At 42.0% G+C, this 15,335-nt stretch overlaps 1 protein-coding gene across 1 annotated transcript in view; it reads right to left on the bottom strand.

Moving 5' to 3' along the window:
* LOC120853606 (neurexin-3-like) overlaps positions 1–15,335 on the bottom strand; it is a 100,232-nt gene that overhangs the window by 53,562 nt on the left and 31,335 nt on the right. The window lies entirely within an intron of this gene.

Raw genomic sequence — 15,335 nt, forward strand, 5'->3', positions numbered from 1 at the left:
TGGAGCCTCCCCAACCTCCTTTTGCTGATAACCTATAAATACCAGGCTGTTTTCACCCAGGGGACCAATTAAAGAACTTTCACCCACCACACTCACTGCTAATGGATGAGCACTGAAACCACAACTCCTTTGCCCAGCCACACAAACACTCTCGGTGTGGTAAGAAATCTTGTTCCCCACCCAAATTACCTGGACACAAGCCCTAGGCACGAAAGGCTCTAGTTTCCCTTCTGGGCACTAATGATTCATTTAAGAGACCTCTGAAATAAAGATTTTCCTGTCCCTGAGATGCTGAGAGCCTCTTATTCTTAGCTATGGATTTCAATAGGCCAGGGGTAGGGGATATTATCCAGGGTTCCAGGGCTTCACAAAGGGTCCCTACTGTTTGCAGAAATATCAATCAGTGCCCATAAATGCTTCCCTGGTGGCTCAGACGGTAAAGCGTCTGCCTGCAATGCAGGAGACTCGGGTTTGATTCCTGGGTCGGGAAGATCCCCTGGAGAAGGAAATGGCAATCCACTCCAGCACTCTTGCCTGGAAAATCCTATGGACAGAGGAGCCTGATAGGCTACAGTCCATGGGGTCACAGAGTCGGACATGACTGAGCGACTTCACTTTCACTTTCAAACACCAACCTCCTTTTATAAGCAAATAGATTTGAATGTGGCTTTGACTATGTCAGACCAGCTCCTGCCTTGTTTCAACCTCAAGTCAGCAGAGTGCAACTTCAGAGACCCACGGGGCCCCAAGTGACCTTCTCTCCTGAGTCAGCCCTGAGGGAAAGGAGGCTCAATAGCCACCTCTGTCCCAGCTTCTTGTAAGGGTGTAGGATTAGATCTGTAAACCCAGGGGCACTCTGGAGCTTGGCTCCCAGCTGGCCACTGTGTGACACTCACCCTGTTCTACTGCAGACCTGCCTTCTCTTGACTATGTTGCCTTGAGCTTCATTCCTCTTGAAATATCAGAGGCAGCTGTGAACGTTAACGTGCTGAGTCTGGCCTTCTCCGCTTTGAGTCCCAAGCCTTTCCAGGTGCAATGAGATGAACGCTTGTGTCCGCCCAACTCAGAGTCATATGATGAAGCCCTAATCCCCAGAGTGATAATATTAGTGGTGGGCCTTTGAAAGGTAATGAGGTCAAGATGGTAGAGCCCTTACTATGGGATTAGTGTCCTCATAAGATACACAAGAGAGATGATCTCTCTCTCCACCACATGAGAGCATAGCAAGAAGATGGCCATTGACAAACCAGGAAATCATTAGACAAATCCGTGGCAACCTTGATCCTAGATTCCCCAGCCTCCAGGACTGGGAGAAGCAGTCTGTAGCTTAAGCCACCCACTCTATGGCATTTGTTATAGAAATCTAGGCTGATGGAAGAACTGATGCTGAAGCTGAAACTCCAATACTTTGGCCACCTGATGTGAAGTGACTCACTGGAAAAGACCATGATGCTGGGAAAGATTGAAGGCGGGAGAAGGGGACGACAGAGGATGAGATGGTTGGATGGCATCACCGACTCGAGGACATGAGTTTGAGTGAGTTCCAAGAGTTGGTGACAGACAGGGAAGCCTGGCGTGCTGCAGTCCACGGGGGTCTCAAAGAGTCAGACACAACTCAGTGATTTGACTGAACTGAACTGAAAGCTGATGGAAACACCTAGGAATCTCGAATCTTTATCTGAGGATCCACACCCTAACTGGGCAGGTCTCTTGAAAGCATAACACATCTCTATCTGATTCCCACCATCCCAAATGTCCTAGGCCATCTGCTGAAGGACACCCTTTGGTATCATGAGTGGCTTAGGTCACCTGGTTGCCCTGAAAAATTAAACAAAATCAAAGCAAAACAAAAATACCCAACAGCCTCTGAAGCACAATTAGCTCCACTAGCCTTTGTGAGACATTCCAAAGAGCAAGTCCCACCCACCCAGTCATGATTCATTCACCCCACTCCCAGGGTCCTTTATCACTGCCAATCCCAGCAGGGCTACTACATTTATGACAGGCGATGTAGATTTCAGGTCACAGGATTTAACCTGCAGTAAATCCCCATTTGCATAAAGATAATGGGCATTCTACTACACTTCATACCAATAAGCCCTAATGTGGTAATTAACCACTGAGCACATTTACTGATAAGCTGTTCATTAGAAAAAAACCTGACAACTACCAGTGTTATCAGACTCCACAATTTTCAAATCTCTTTCAGAAAGGCTTTTTTGCCTATAGGGACTAAAAGCTAGCAAAAATCACTGTGCAATCATTCTCAGTGCTATTTTGTGAAACAGCCAAGGTGATTAACCCTTAGAGGTGAGAACCAAAAGTCTTACGGATTTCATTAGTTTTTTTTTAATAAAACGTTACCTAAACCATTGGAAAAGGGAAAGGCTACCCACTCCAGTATTCTGCCCTGGAGAATTCCATGGACTGTATAGTCCATGGTGTCTCAAAGAGTTGGGCATGACTGAGCAACTTTCACTTTTACCCTAACCTTAAATTTCTTTCATAAGAAATGCTATGGTGGAATTACTGAGCATTTATTTTTTATCTGTCCATCTTAAGCTAGAACTGGTTCATTCATTCTGTAGATTCTGTGGCTTCCCAGAATCGTCCTGCTAATGTAGGAGAAGCAAGAGACACTTGTTCTGTCCCTGGGTCTAGAAGATCCCCGGGAGTAAGAAATGGCAACTGACCTCAATATTCTTGCCTGGAAAATCGCATGGACAGAGAAGCCTGATGAGCTACAGTCCACGGGGTGAGCTATAGTCCATGGGGTGGCAAAGAGTGGGACACAACTGACTGAGGACAATTCATACAGAAAGCACATTTTTATGAACCAGTGCTGTTACAAGAGAGGAAAGAACCCAGTGGGTGTGGCCAACTCCCACTTGATAATGAATCCAACACTTAGCCTTCTTTTCTTTTTTATTTATTTATTTATTTATTTATTTTAATTTATTTTTAATTTTTCCTTCTTTTCTTCTACAAAGACATTTTCACTTCCAGTCCTCTACAGATGGAGTTCTCACAGTTCACTTTCTCTTGATCTTTAAGCTCTCTGTCATTAGCACCATTATTTGCAGAGCATTCACAAAGCACAGGGTCCAGCCTGCCTCTGCTGCACTAATCCAATGGCCAAATGTCAGCAATGCACTTAATGCCTGGTCGCCACGGTGCCTTGGCCCAGGGGAACACACAGGTAAGATACAGTCTGTCCTCGAGGAGCCAAGGTAGCTTGGATCACCCCTTGGTTCTCTATCACTGTTGTTTTTCTGTTGGAAAAGTACTATAGTTAACTAAATTCTCTCCAGAAAAGAACATCACACAGAGCTGGTAAACGGAGGTGATTTACCTTCCAGTATTCCAGTACATACTAGACTCTCCCTTCCTGAAAATACACATCACTTGCATCACTGGTTCTACATGTGATAACAGCATTTCATTACATTTCTTCACGATTAGAATTCAAATGTTTTTGTGTATGGAAATCTTTCCCCATCAACAACACATTTAGTTGCTGTAAATCCTTTGTGCAATAAACATACAAAACAGATAAGATGGCAAGCTGTTTGAGAGCAAAACATTCTGTCACATCACTGTTAATAAAAATGCATGGCATTCAATGAAAGACTTAAAGTGAATTGAACTCAACCAATTAAAAGACGCTTACTCCTTGGAAGAAAAGTTATGACCAACCTAGATAGCATATTCAAAAGCAGAGACATTACTTTGCCGACTAAGGTCCGTCTAGTCAAGGCTATGGTTTTTCCAGTGGTCATGTATGGATGTGAGAGTTGGACTGTGAAGAAGGCTGAGCGCCAAAGAATTCATGCTTTTGAAGTGTGGTGTTGGAGAAGACTCTTGAGAGTCCCTTGGACTACAAGGAGATCCAACCAATCCATTCTGAAGGAGATCAGCCCTGGGATTTCTTTGGAAGGAATGATGCTAAAGCTGAAACTCCAGTACTTTGGCCACCTCATGAGAAGAGTTGACTCACTGGAAAAGACTCTGATGCTGGGAGGGATTGGGGGCAGGAGGAGAAGGGGATGACAGAGGATGAGGTGGCTGGATGGCATCACGGACTCGATGGACGTGAGTCTGAGTGAACTCCGGGAGTTGGTGATGGACAGGGAGGCCTGGCGTGCTGCGATTCATGGGGTCGCCAAGAGTTGGACACGACTGAGCGACTGAACTGAACTGAAACTGACACTGTGTTCTACATAATTTTTGGTGTCTTAAAATTTCACATCTATGAGGTTGGTATCCTATTTGCTAATCACATAATAATATCCCAAAGTTTTGCTGTTCTACAATTGTAATTTTTAGATTTTATTATAATACATAGATATTGAGTCCCTCAAGCTCACAACTTCAGTAAAATCTAATGATAGATCTAATCAATGAGGGGGAAGGAGAATGTAACTACAAAATATTAATTTTTGAAAGATTACATAAAATGCATTTTCTAAAAAATGTATCGCAACTCAAAATAAGCCCACAAACTATTTCTCCATGAGATTTCTTGTACATACTTTACCTAATGAATACTTAAGAAAAATTTGGAATTCTCTCCTGGAATACTGCTTCAACATTTATGTTTTTTATATCTTTAGCTTCTCCACTTGTACTGATTTCTTTGCCTTTGAATTTCAAAATGATTATGTATCACTGATTCAAAAGCAAAATAAAATTACCCTTGAACTCTGAATTCTGCTACATGGCCCTTTCAGTTCTCAACTTACCAGTGCTCACTTTAGCACTAAGTCTTGGAAACTTTCTTCTTATTGCCATTCATGATATCACTTTCTCAGATTCTTCTCCTACCTCCTAGATTTTTCCTTTAAATCCACTTTTTTTTTTTAATACTAATGACCCTCAGGATTCTTTTATATTTTTAATCCATTCTTCTATTTGACGTGCTTTCTTACCTGAGTTCATCAATTTTAAATAATGTTACACTTACAGCTCCATCTATCTGAACTTGACTGTGAACTCCAGAGAACACAAGTATCTCCAATACAACATGTTCAACATTAAACTAACCATTTTCCCCATTAAGCTTACCTCTCCCCCAGCACTTCTATATTCTATTAATCTCACCAAACCAGAAACTTGTGACCTCTCTCTACTCTGACTCTTAAGGTTCAATCAATTTGAGACGTCTTACTAATCGCTTCCTTGATGCTTTTCTCATTCTTAGTTTTATCCAAGTGTTGAACAAAATCCTAGCTCCAGAACATACTCACGTCTTCAACCTAATTTCATATAACCCCAGCCACAACGAGCTCTGCTGCTAGGAGATGAATCAACATATGTGAAATACTAAGAAGAGTTCCTGGCACACAGTAAGCACCTACTATGTGTTGGCTACTAGTATTGCTATTACTACCTCTCCTACGTCCTTTATTCTTATTCATAGACCCCCACGCTCACCACACTATTCCACACGTTTCATATTTTTATGCCTTTGCTGATGCTATTCCCTCTTCTGGGGCTTCCCTGGAGGCTCAGATGGTAAAAAATCTGCCTGCAATGCGGGAGACCTGGGTTCGATCAGGAAGATCCCCCAGAGAAGGGGATGGCAGCCCACTCCAGTATTCTTGCCTGGAGAATCCCACAGACAGAGGAGCCTGGTGGGCTACAGTCCATGGGGTCGCAAAGCGCTGGACGTGACTGAGTGACTAACATTTTCGCTTTCCCACTTCCACTCAAGAAAACAAACAAACAAACAAAAACATTTTAGTCTTTCTCCTTCAAGAAACCATCTCTAATATCTCAGGTTAGGCAAACTGCCCATATTTTGAGCTTTACTAAAAACCTGTGAAAACTTGGACCACACAGCTTAATATATTGTAATTATACGGTTTTGTTCACCATGTCACCTAGAGCAGGGGACAATAAACTATGGTCCTAAGACAAAATCCAACCCACTCTATTTTCTTATGTAAAGAAAGTTTATTGGAATACAGACTTACCCATTCGTTTACCTATTATTTGTAGCTGCTATCCTGGGACAAAGGCAGAATTCAGTAGCTGTGACAGAGACCCCTGGGCCACAAAACCATATCTTTACTACTGACTCACTATTTATTATCTGGTCCAGAGTCTCCATGTTAGCACAACTGAGGCTCTGGGTTAGATACTTCTTTGCCATAGAAGGACTGTCCTCTGTGTGGCAGGATGGGTAACATAAGCCTTGGCCTCCACCCATTAAATGCCAGTAGCATTCCAACTCCATCACTTCACTACCCCTTTGCTTCACTCCATCTATCCCCTCATGCCACTCTTACCAACCCAAAGTGTCTCCAGACACTGCCAAATGTTCCCTGTGGTCAAAACTGCCACCAGTGGAGAACCATTAACCTGACCCTCTACAGAAAAAGCTGCCAACCTCTGAACTTGAAGATCTCCCAAGGAAAGATGTGTGCCCAGTTCACTTTGTATTCCAGACACTATGCCTGGAACATAATAGAGGCTCATCTAATCAATCCTTTAAAGGTAACTGAGGGATTGTCAGACATTTTAAAGCAATTAATAATTTATATGAATTTTAGACTTGAAAGGGACATTGGTGAGCATCAAGCTAATATCTGATGTTGTAAGTAAGTTTTATTTCCTTTAGCATTTTAAACATTAACTTCCAGAACTGTTTCATTAAAACTGTCTATGAATTAAAAAGCATGCTAATACCATCACAATATCATTTGATCACCAGCAATTCAAAAAATATGAGATCATTGAATTCATATACCATACAGGTGCATACCTTTTATTGAATGAAAGTTGCTTTGTGTACTACCTATAAAGAAGAAATTATTATCTTCATTTTGCAGATGGGATCATTTTAATTGGGGGTCAAACTGTGATATGGAGAAAAAGCAACTTCCTTATAGTCAATCAAGAAATTCATTCAAGGGATATATATTACTTCCTACTCTCTTTAATGAATAAACCTACAGTATAAACTTTACTGCTGAAACTACAAAAACCTCTCTGCCTCAAAGGGATTATATGTCTGCCAGAAAAGTTAACAAATGCAGGGCATTTTAAGGACCAAAAACTTGGCAATAATAGCCAATATTTACTGAGCACTTACCATGTACTGGTATTGTATCACTTCATTTGATTCTCATAAAAATTCTATGAGGTAGGTACTATTAAAAAATCCATTTTATGGCCATCATTAAAAAGTCTACAAATAACAAATGCTGAGAGGGTGTGAAAAAAAGAGGGAGCCTTCCTACACTCTTGGTGGGAATTTAAATTGGTACAACTACTAATGCTAAACAGTAAGGAGGTTCCTTAAAAAACTAAAAATGCATCAGCCATATGATCCAGCAATCCCACCCCAGAGCATAAAACTGGAGAAAAATGTAATGCGAAGAGATACACACACTCCATTGTTCACAGCAGCATGGCTCACAATATCCAGAAGATGGAATCGACATAAACGTCCACTGACAGGTGAATAGAGAAAGAAGATGTGGTATATACACAAATGGAATACGACTCAGCCATAAAAATAAGGAAATAAGGCCATTTACACCATGGCCGGACCTAGAGGTTATCATAGAGAGGGAAGTAAGTCAGAAAGAGAAAGACAAACACCATGTTATCACTTATATGTGGAATCTAAAATACGACACAAATGACCTTATTTACAAAACAGAAAAGAGATTCATAGACACATAAAACAAACTTACGGTTACCAAAGGAGAAAGGGGGTACAGGAGGGATAAATTAGGGGTTTGGGTTTAGCAGATGCAAACTACCGCATATAAAAGAGACAAATAACAAGGTCCTACTGTATAGCACAAGGAACTGTATTCATTATCCTATAATATACCATAATGGAAAAGAATAAAATATATATATACACATATATACATATAACTGAATCATTTTGCTGTACACCAGAAACCAGCACAACATGGCAAGTCAATTATACATCAATGAAAAAGCATATAGATGGAGAAACTGAGTTGCAGAGAAGCTAACTGACTTGGCCAAGGACATGTGGATAGTGAGTGGCAGAACAAAAATTTAAAGTCTGGAAGTCTGCCTCCAAAGTCTGAGCTCTCACATGCCATACCATATATACATATGCAGCTGGCATATACATGTCATATACACAAGAGAAGAATTCAGAAGTGAGAAATAACACTGCTGACCAAGGTGACTGGTCAAGAAGGCGACCGTGAATTGAGTCCTGGAAGAATGTGTAAGAGTCAGATGGCAGAGATCCAAATACAGGAGTTTTAGAAGCAAGAACTCAAAATGTATATTCCGAATAAGATGTGATAGCCACTCTGGTTCGGCAGAGAGAGGAGGTATGAAGCAGAGGTAAGAAAGTTGAAGCCAGACTACAGAAGGCCATGAGCGGGCAGCTGGAGAACATGGGCTCTCAGTGGGCAATGGATGTTGCTGATGTGCAGCAGAGAAGACGAGGTGGGGCAGGATGCGGGCTATTGGAAACCAGCAGAGAGACCGGAGGTAGGAAGACTCCTTATGACACCATGGCAACAGGCAAGGGCAGGGGGAAAGGAGGGAGCCACCCAGAAAGGAAAGAAATGAATGAGAAATACAACGGGGTCGTGTCAATGGGATGTGTGGCTGATGCCATGAGAGCAGAGCAGAAGAAGGGGAGTGTGAAGGAAAGATCAGGGTTCACCCAGACGTTTCCAATTTGAGTGAAAGGTTGATGCTTTCCAGATGGCTCAGATGGTAAAGCGTCTGCCTGCAGTGTGGGAGACCTGGGTTCAATCCCTACGTCGGGAAGATCCACTGGAGAAGTAAATGGAAACCCACTCCAGTACCCTTGCTTGGAAAATCCCATGGATGGAGGAGCCTGGTAGGCTATAGTGCATGGGGTCGCAAAGAGTCAGACACAACTGAGCAACTTCACTTTGATGACAGTAGTGTCAGCTATTCTAAACCCACTGGATTGTATATAACCGTGCACTCTTCTCACACTTAATACACTGTGACCTGTCTCTAGTGTAGCGAGGACATGGGCCATCCATGTGAGTTTTCTCATCAGTTCACTTCAGTCATGTCCAACTCTATGTGACCCCATGGACTGAAGCAAACCAGGCTTCCCTGTCCATCACCAACTCCCAGACCCTGCTCAAACTCATGTCCATTGAGTCGGTGATGCCATCCTACCATCTCATCCTCTGTCATCCCCTTCTCCTCCCGCCTTCAATCTTTTCCAGCAGCAGGATCTTTTCCAAGAAGTCAGTTCTTCACATCAGGTGGCCAAAGTATTGGAGTTTCAGCTTCAGCGTCAGTCTTTCCAATGAATATTCAGGACTGATTTCCTTTGGAATGGTCTAGTTGGATCTCCTTGCAGTCCAAGGGACTCTCAAGAGTCTTCTCCAACAAAACAGTTCAAAAGCATCAATTCTTCAGTGCTCAGCTTTCTTTATAGTCCAACTCTCACATCCCTACGTGACCACTGGAAAAAACACAGCCTTGACTAGATGAACCGTTGTTGGTAAAGTAATGTTTCTGCTTTTTAATTTGCTGTCTAGGTTGGTCATAACTTTTCTTCCAAGGAGCAAGTGTCTTTTAATTTCATGGATGCAGTCACCATCTGCAGTGATTGTGGAGCCCCCCAAAATAAAAGTCGCTCACAGTTTCCATTCTTTCCCCATCTATTTGCCATGAAGTGATGGAACTGGATGCCATGATCTTAATTTTTTGAATGTTGAGTTTTGAGCCAACATTTTCACTCTCCTCTTTCACTTTTATCAAGAGGCTCTTTAGTTCTTCGCTTTTGGCCAACAAGAGTGCTGTCATCTGCATATCTGAGGTTATTGCTATTTCTCCTGGCAATCTTTGATTCCAGCTTGTGCTTCATTCAGCCTGGCATTTCACATGATGTACTCTGCATATAAGATAAGTAAGCAGGGTGACAATATACAGCCTTGACGTACTCCTTTCCCTATTTGGAACCAGTCCATTTTTCCATGTCCAGTGCTAACCGTTGCTTCTTGACTTGCATACAGATTTCTCAGGAGGCAGGTCAGGTGGTCTGGAATTCCCACCTCTCAGAATTTTCCAGTTTGTTGTGATCCACACAGTCAAAGGCTTTGGCATAGTCAATAAAACAGAAGTAGATATATTTCTGGAACTCTCTTTGATTTTTTGATGATCCAGAGGATGTTTGCAATTTGATCTCTGGTTCCTCTGCCTTTTCTAAATCCAGCTTGAACATCTAGAAGTTCGCAGTTCACATACTGTTGAAGCCCGGCTTAGATAATTTTGAGCATTACTTTGCTAGTGTGTGAGATGAGTGCAATTGTGTGGTAGTTTGAACATTGTTTGACGCTGCCTTTGAGATTCGAATGAAAACTGACCTTTTCCAGTCCTGCGGCCACTGCTGGGTTTTCCAAATTTACTGTCATGGTGACTGCAGCACTTTCACAGCATCATCTTTTAGAATTTGAAATTCCATCTCCTCCACTAGCTTTGTCCATAGTGATGTCAAGGCCAACTGGACTTTGCATTCCAGGATCTCTGGCTCTAGGTGAGTGATCACACCATTGTGATTATCTGGATCATGATCTTTTTTGTACAGTTCTTCTGTGTATTTTTGCCACCTCTTCTTAATATCGTCTGCTTCTGTTAGGTCCATACCATTTCTGTCCTTTATTGAGCCCATCTTTGCATGAAATGGTCCCTTGGTATCTCTCATTTTCTTGAAGAGATCTCTAGTCTTTCCTATTCTATTGTTTCCCTCTATTTCTTGCACTGATCAGTGAAGAAGGCTTTCTTATCTCTCCTTGCTATTCTTTGGAGCTCTGCGTTCAAATGGGTGTATCTTTCCTTTTTTCCTTTGCCTTTAGCTTCTCTCTTTTCTCAACTATTTGTAAGGCCTCTTCAGACAACCATTTTACCTTTTTTACTTCTTTTTCTCAGGGATGGTCTTGATCCCTGCCTCCTGTATGATATCATGAACTTCTGTCCACAGTTCTTCAGACACTCTGTCTATCAGATCTAATCCCTTGAATCTATTTGTCACTTCCACTGTATAATTGTAAGGGACCTGGATTTAGGTCATACCTGAATGGTCTAGTGGTTTTCCCTACTTTCTTCAATTTAAGTCTGAATTTGGCAATAAGGAGTTCATGCTTTGAGCTCCAGTCATCAGTCCTTTCTCAAATCTCAAAACCATTCTGTGTTTTTTCTCCTTACCTACAATCTCTGGGAAAGAAATATACTTTCTCTGAGTTTAAGAAGGTACAAGTAAAGGCAAGGGTTTCATGCAAGGATAGGCTAGACTAGCACATGTATGTAGCCTGCAAAGGAAAAACAAAGATGAAAGGTACAAGAGAAAGGGGGGATAACAGTAAATGCCAGGTGGTGACAGGAGAGAAGGAGACACTCTGCACAGGTGAGCTTAGACACCTGGACAGACACCTGCTCTCTTGAATAAAGGGAGAGAGAAAGTCAGCCTAGACAGGAGACAAACAGCAAACGAAGACCCCAAGGTGCAGGTAAGCTTGATATGTTGATACTGCCTAGCCTGGACCTTTGAAGAGAAGCCTGATGTCTAATCACAAACATTTTCTCCTCTCCCCACCTCTCTCTGAGCCACAGTCACAGTGGTTTCCTTATCACTTCTCTTTTTTAATTGAAGTGTATTTTATTTACAAAACTATTTTAGTTTCAAGTGTAGAGCACAGTGATTCAGTATTTCTACAGATTACACACTCCAGTGAAAGTCACTAAAAGAGAATGGCTACAACCCTCCCTGCACTGTGCAATATACTCTGTTTCTTATCTACTTTATACATAGTGGTTTGTATCTCTTGAACAATATTCCTAACTTGCCCCAACCCATCTCCACTGCTCTCTGGTAACCACTAGTTTGCTTTCTGTATCAGTATCCCTGCCATGCCTGGAACACACCACCCTTCACTTGCCTGGGGTCCTTTTCATTCTCACAGCTTCCTTAGACTGAAAGAGTCTCTCCCAGGTCTTTGTGTGGCTCTTTCCTGCATCCTCGGTCCCAGCTTAATTGTCACCTCTTCAGGGAGCCCTTCCCTGACCCCTCAGTCTAAAAACAGAGACCCGATCTCCTTGCCACTCACGAAGACCCCGAGGTGGAGGTAAGCTTGATATGTTGATATTGCCTAGCTTGGACCTTTGAAGAGAAGCTTGATGTCTAATCACAAACATTCTCTTTTACTTACTTCATACCACATATCATTATTTTAAAGCACCCTAATTAGGTGTTTACACATTTACTATTAGTCTCCTTCAGCCATAACATGAATTCCATAAGCTCCGGGATCTCATACAGGGAGAGATCACAAACTCCAACACTTTATCACAAACTCCAACACTTAGAGCACTCCATGGGTATTTACTGCAGTCATGAAGAAGTGAGTGAATGATACACTGTTCAGAAAATGCATATAGCAGACATTGCAAATGTGAAGCAATAATGTTATTACTGATATGCACAAATATCTGTTTTTTGAAGAATATTTTCCAGATACTAATGTGCCAGGACCTATGTCTAATGCTACAGTGAGTACTCAATCTGTAGAAAGCCTAGTCCTTGCCTTCCAGAAGCTCATACTATCGGGGAAAGTTATGAGCAGAGGATCATTAAAATACAATACAATGTAGTATAAAGTATAAAAACACTTAGAATACAATGCAGTTAAGAACTGGGCACCATAGATCATACAGTAAAGAGTTCCTAGCTTAAGCAAGACAAAGCCAGAGATGATTCTGCTCAAGTACTGAGGACAGGTATAGTGTACGGCTTGCACTTGTAGAGGGTATAGAGTAACCATGAGGTAGAGAAGGTGGAACACGTATGCAGTTTTCCTAAGAAGTCCTTCATTGTAACAGGAAATGAGCTAAGGTGCAGATTCAGCAGGAGACAGGATCAAGAAAATGATTTTGAGCATATCTCTAGTTGAGGGAATAGAAAAGGGGTGAAAGAAGAGCTAAGGTAACTAAAAGGAAGAGATTCCCTAAAAGGGCTAAATCTCAAAAGAGGCAGAATAGAACAGCAGTTACACTCAGAGAAAAGCAGAGCTCATCCTATAAAACAGGAGGAGAGAAGGCAGGGATGGCTATCTTTGCAGTGAAGCGAAGTGAAAGTCGCTCAGTCATGTCCGACCCTTTGCGACCCTACAGACTGTGCAGTCCATGGAATTCTCCAGGCCAGAATACTGGAGTGCCTCTCCCTTCTCCAGGGGATCTTCCCAACCCAGAGACTGAACCCAGGTCTCCCACATTGCAGGCGGATTCTTTACCAGCTGAGCCACTATCTTTGAAGGTAAATCTACAAGTGGAGGAAGAGGAACTGACCAAGCAAAAGTGAAAGTGTTCCCATTTTCTCCCCAGAGTATGAGATGGGCCATCTTCGGATACTGGCTGTGAGGGAGAAGCTGGAGGAGGGGGAAGGCGGAGAATTTTATCGGTCAATAATCCGTGTGCAGCGCTGCCTCCTCCCGCTGCATCTCCACTGATCTGCCAAGTGGAAAATGTGTCCCACTACCTCTCTTGAAATTTATGCAGAAAGTAGTCACGGCATGCTGTCCATATGGGGGATTAGAACACGAGGTTACAACAGCACGGGATGGTAATGTCAGAGTCATTTCAGCGTTTGCAAAGCAATTTTAAAAAGCATTAGCTAATTAATAAGCTCAATGATGACTTTATCCCTGTAGGTGTACGTGTACAAAGACTACTTTTTCTGTCTCCTCTGAGGCATTGGAAGACACAAGAGATTTTGTCTCAGTGGGAATGTTGTGGTAGATTACATTTGCTGTAAATAAGTGACATTTTTAGAAAGCAATGAGTTCCACTGAATTTATCCTGAACAGGAAAAAAAAAGATGGCAAAACTAAATGAAAGATGCCCAGAATCAGCCTGAAAATTCATCATAAGCCTAAAAAGCTCCTCATTCTGGCTTTCTGAGGGCATCGGAGGCAAATAACTCCAACTTCACAGAACATATTAGGAAGGAATAAAAGGACAGACGCACTCCCATCTCAAGAAAAAGGTGTTCCATCGCTTGGCGTTTATGCCAAGAGGAGCCACTTCCCACTCATGTCCCATAATGAAAATCATTCCTCCACTAACAGGTTGAGCGATATCAATTTGTCCAGTCAGAGTTGAAAATCAAGCAATAACTGCCTTCCGCTCAGAACAATCAGTGGCAAGGTAAAAGAAATAGGCAATTGTATCCAGTCTCCCAGCAAGACATTTTTGCTGAATTAAATGACCTCTCTCTTCTCTGAAGTGAAGCCTCTAAATAGAAGTGTGAGGCCATTCCCTAGAGTGGGGTTAGCCACAGAATTACCAACCTTTTCCTGAAAAGCCTTTTCTTTTCCTTCTTCACCAAGTCTCTCGACTGAGTTGGCAGAGATGAGAAAGTAGGAGTCCAGAAAGCAACAGTGTTTAGATCTCAGCTCCAAGCCTTGCTAAATGAGGGACCCTGGACCAAGCACCCATCATCTTTACAATCAAATTAGCAATGAGAACAGAATCCACCTCAGAAGTTTGTTGTGAGGATTAAATTAGGAAATATATATACAGCACTTAACCACAAAGGCCCATACTTCACAGGCACCCACATTGTTAAGTGCTCAGTAACTGTTATTCTTTATTGTTATTATGATTATAATTGCTGTGGTTATAATGGTTATGGAGATGATGCCCAGGAAGGTCTGAGGAAAGAGAAATATTTGTAAGTGACTAATAAGTGATGACAGTGGCTGGGAACCTCAAATCCTACCACAAGGGCAACCCTGAGTCTCTGGGGGACATGTGTAGTCAACTGCTTTGGAGATTAATCAGGAAAGTCTTCAGTCAATCTGGTCTAATTAGTCTCATTCTTTTCAGAAGGCTCACTTTCTATAGAGCTATAGGATCTTATGTGAGTTTGGGGGATTTTTAAAATATTTTTCAGTAATTGCATTACTGAGATATGATTGACATTTAACACTGTATAAGCTTAAGATGTACAATATAATAATTTGATACACATATTATCATACTGAGTGAAGAAAGTCAGATATAAAAGGACAAATATCACATGAGATCATTTATATGTACAATCTAAAAATAATAGTAAAAATGAACCTATTTATAAAACAGAAATAGAGTCACAGATGTAGAAACTAAACTTATAGGTACCAAGGGGGAAAGTGTCTGATTCTTTGTGACCCCCTGGACTATACAGTCCATAGAATTCTCCAGGCCAGAATATTTCCCTTCTCCAGGGGATCTTCCCAACCCAGGGATCGAACGCAGGTCTCCTGCATTGCAGGTTTCCTGCATTGCAGGTTTCCTGCATTGCAGGT

This window comes from Oryx dammah, unplaced genomic scaffold (genome assembly GCF_014754425.2).
Source record: "Oryx dammah isolate SB20612 unplaced genomic scaffold, SCBI_Odam_1.1 HiC_scaffold_26, whole genome shotgun sequence".
NCBI classification, from domain to species: Eukaryota; Metazoa; Chordata; class Mammalia; order Artiodactyla; family Bovidae; genus Oryx; species Oryx dammah.